Source organism: Lytechinus variegatus, chromosome 17 (genome assembly GCF_018143015.1).
Source record: "Lytechinus variegatus isolate NC3 chromosome 17, Lvar_3.0, whole genome shotgun sequence".
Taxonomy (NCBI): Eukaryota; Metazoa; Echinodermata; class Echinoidea; order Temnopleuroida; family Toxopneustidae; genus Lytechinus; species Lytechinus variegatus.
Genome location: NC_054756.1, coordinates 3,154,627 through 3,159,202, shown reverse-complemented (window position 1 = coordinate 3,159,202; position 4,576 = coordinate 3,154,627).

The following is a 4,576-nucleotide window of genomic DNA, read 5'->3' as shown; positions in this document are numbered from 1 at the left end:
TGTAGTCTAAACACACAATGAGTATTAAAAGAGATGGACGGAAGTATTAGATGATTTCGCAATTACAAATCAACTAGTGACAATGAAGAACAATGCGATTTCAAGGGGGTGGGTGCTCAAGCAAGAAATGTTTCATTTTATTGTAAGATATCTTGTAATGTATGTCATGTAATGTACATCGAATATTAGCATAATAATGTAGAACTTAGCATAATATTGTAATCTATGTATATATATATATATAGATATATATGATCAATAATTCATGGAATTAATAATGTAAAGCTCCTTTAGATCTTAGATACTAAGCGCTGTATAAAAACAATATTATTATCATTATTGTGTACATGTCCATGTTTAATATGTGACATCCTTCTCGATTGGCCTACAGAATTGTTCATACAAGCTTCCGAATAAGTAAATCAATCCCCATTGATATTACACTTGATGATTTGGTAAAGTGGATGGAATATTGAAAATTCTGCGTACTCGTACTGTACACTATACTTACAATAATTATTGATATTTCCAATTTCCCAGCTTCCACGATCAGTCACCAATTGGCAGGGGACATTTTGAAAATCACAAGCCCAGTCTATGGATAAAATTGAGTCGGATCAATGCGTTTTTAATGTTATGGCAGTACCTCCCCCAAATAATAATGATAATTATAATAAAAAACACAGTATGAATTTTGAAGGAATATTTGAAAAAGAGGATTTTTGAAGAAAAATGAATAAAGAAATAACAAAATTTGCATTTTTGAGCTAACAATGACTGTTATTGGTTAACTAGAGCAACTTTGCACACAAAATGAGCATTTTGCACCTTCAACATTTTGCACCTTATATATAGTGCAGAGTTGTAGAAAAGGTGTACCTCTGCACCTATTTAATCTGAAGAAAAAACACAAATAAGTGCAAGGCTACAAAATGGTGGCTCAGGGATGTGCGTCATGAACGGGAGGTCATTCGTTCGATCCCCGGCCGATTCACATCAATGACTAATAAAACATAGAACCTTCTTCCTTCTTGCTAGGCGATCAGAATTTCGATTGGAGAAGGTAATCAGATTATATAGGGCCCGCTGGTAGAGCAGTCTCCTATCCTGGATGAATAAATCTTTATTGTTAGCATTATTATCATTGTTATTATCATTATCAATATTTGCAATTCCAGATGCAAACAAGAACCAAAAGGTGCGAAAATGCACATTTTCATATCGGGTGCAAGACTGCATACACAAGATGCTGTGGGCGTATGGTGGAAATTTAATTTTTTTTTGTCTTAATATTCCTATAAACAGGAACCCTGAAGGTAAGCCGTCTTGTGCGCATTCAATGTAGTAAACGCTCCAAATCGTCTTATCTATAATGATCATAACGTAAAATAGATGTAGAGTATATATGGTGTATTGGTATGCTGTATATCGACATCTATAAATTACCTGGCTTTACTAAACTGACTGATAATGAAAACCCTCTCCTCGTCACTGTGTAATCTGACGTGAACAAAAGCCATAGATATGATCCGATGGATGATATTTCGAGAGGAAGCGAAGATCCAGAAAGAAGAGCTCTTTGAGTGGCGTTATCCAAAGAGTTTGTTAGTCCGTGGTAGACTATAAGAGAATCACCTTCTCTAGAATCTGTACCATTGTCAAGATCGAATCCATTGAACTGTACCTTGATCCTGGAGCCAATAGGAGCTATTACCTGCCACAACAATCCGACATTGTTGTCGTAGTCATCTGGGTAGTTTGGAGAAGTTATATTCACCATTGATTCTTCACTGGTCAAATTGATGACTTCTGCAAAATGAAAGTAGAAAGATGAAACGAAGAAAACTTGTTGTCGGGGATGGTATTATCAACCTGATATAAGTGATAAACGTTATTTCTCTTTACTCCGCCATCCTCACGTATGTTAAACACTACACGCATATAGTTTTAAAGGTCAAGTCCACCTTAGAAAATTGTTGATTTGAATCAATAGAGAAAAATCAGACAAGCACGATGCTGAAAATTTCATCAAAATCGGATGTAAAATCAGAAAGTTATGGCATTTCAAAGTTTCGCTTATTTTTTAACAAAATATTTATATGAACGAGCCAGTTACATCCAAATGAGAGAGTCGATGATGTCACTCACTCACTATTTCTTTTGTTTTTTATTGTTTGAATCATACAATATTTAAATTTTTACGAATTTGATGACAGTGACGTCATCAAATTCTAGTGAATTCAGAGACTGGTGCGAGGCATATTTCGGAGAGGCATTTTAGCGTTTTATAATCGGCATTGTCACCTTACATGCCTTATGTATTATTCTCGTTATTTTTGAATGACCCACTGATAATCCCCACATAATTACCTTTCCATTGATATATAATAAGACCATATTCATAATCAATATATTTCTCCTTTAAAATAATGGAATTCCACGTGTTCAGGGAAAAATGAAACTTCATTTCACATGACATTGATGAGAAAATAAAAATATTTCATATTTCATACAATAAAATACAAAAGAAATAGTGAGTGAATGATGTCATCAGTTCCCTCATTTGCATATCGACCGATATGTGCATATAACTGTTTTGTGAAATGAAGCGAAACTTTAAAATGTCATAACTTTCTTATTTTACATCCGATTTTGATGAAATTTTCAGTGTTATGCTTGTTGAATTTTTCTTTTTTTATTCAAATCAAGTTTTTGTTAGGGTGGACTTTTCCTTTAACATATGGACCGCATCGAGCCTACTATCCTGACTATAGGGCTATGTTCGATTTCATACCTGCTCAAATGACTCGATTCTCATGATAAAATGTTATCTTAGTGCGTTTATGGTACTGCAATTAAGTTTTATTTTGGGTTTGATTGGTCTAGCATAATTGAATATCATTATGATCTTACCACCAATATGTTTAACCCCAAAATGCATCTTGTACATGTAAGTCTATCGTGCTTTTCGTTAGCATCTCGATCACAGGGCCATGGGACAAGATTTTACATATAGGGTGCTGTAGAGGACTTGCGTAAAAAATGAACAAGCTCCCCCCCCCTCCCTCCATAAAAGGTTGTCGAGCCCAAATCCCTGTAATTTTGGAACCAGAACTTTTTTTTTTCTTTATTTCCAACCTGATTTCTAGGGAGTGCTCCCTATCATGCCTATGGTCATGATGGTCATGATGGTAAAGAACATACCCGTCAGCCCTGGAAAATATAAGGGTGCTTCACACCTTGCACCTTCGCTTCCCATCATGCTCGATCTTAGGCCTAAACTTGACAACATTGTATACAATGATAAAATTAGTGTCGTACTCTAATCAATTAACCTGCATTCTGATCTATTTACCGTGTTTATCCGATTTGATTGTACTGACTGATAGAGAGAATCCTTGCTGCGTCTCCCTCCCATCTGATGTAAAATGAAGCCACATATAGGAGCCAGTTGATGAAATGTCACCAGGTAGTGAAGATCCTGAAAGCGTTGCTCGATGTGTGGCGTCAGAGAGTGAATCTGTCAATCCGAGATAGACCGTTAGGTAATCCCCGTACCATGTTTCGAATTCACTGAATTGTAAACTGATCCTGATCCCAGTTGGAGCTATCACCTTCCACCACATCCCGAAATCATTGGGGTAGTTTCCCGGATAATTTGGAGAGTTTATTGTTTCTTCACTTGTCAAAGAGATGAATTCTGCGTAATGAAAATAGAAGGACGAAGAATAAGGGTTGGGTTTATCAACCTGATATGATTATTAATGTTTTATGTTTTTTTATACCATTACCAATCATGTTCCATCCACGCGTATCTTTATGAGCCTTCAGTTTAGTAGGTATGATTTCATATCTCAATTCAATTCGATTCAATTCAATTCAGGTTAATTGCAAAAAAACATGATTGGCAGTCACAGACTGAATTGTACATGTTTACACAATGCCAATATATAACAATAATCAAAATTACTAAGATGAATATACAAATTAAAATTACATATGTGCAGTTAAAAATGGAGTTCAAATTGAAAAAAATTGAAATGACAGATGATACAATATTGCACATTCGTTACATAATTTTCAGACTTGTTTACCATGGTACTTATTTAATAATCTTGTCAGACTTGGAAGAGCACTGTACTGAAATCTGCTTGTTTTACATGGAATATCGTTATATTTATTCATATGTCGTAAATTGAAAGTGTTTGTTTTCGGTGGAGGTAACAGGAAACAAAAGGTAAAAGTGGATGATAAATTATCTAATGTGAGAGCTATTCAATATGGAGTCCCCCAAGGCTCAATTTTAGGGCCATTGCTGTTTATCATGTACATAAATACTCTTCCTAAATCACTATCAGGTATCGAATGTAAAATCAACATGTATGCAGATGACACAGTCTTACTTTTTAAAGCCAGGTCACCTAAGGATCTAGAATCAAATATGAAAGCCGGATTAGAAGAATTGTGTAATTGGTTATTAACTCATAAGTTAATACTAAATACGAGTAAAACAAAATACATGATACTTTGATCCAAACATCGACTCAATAATTTCAAAAATGTTGAGATTTCTATT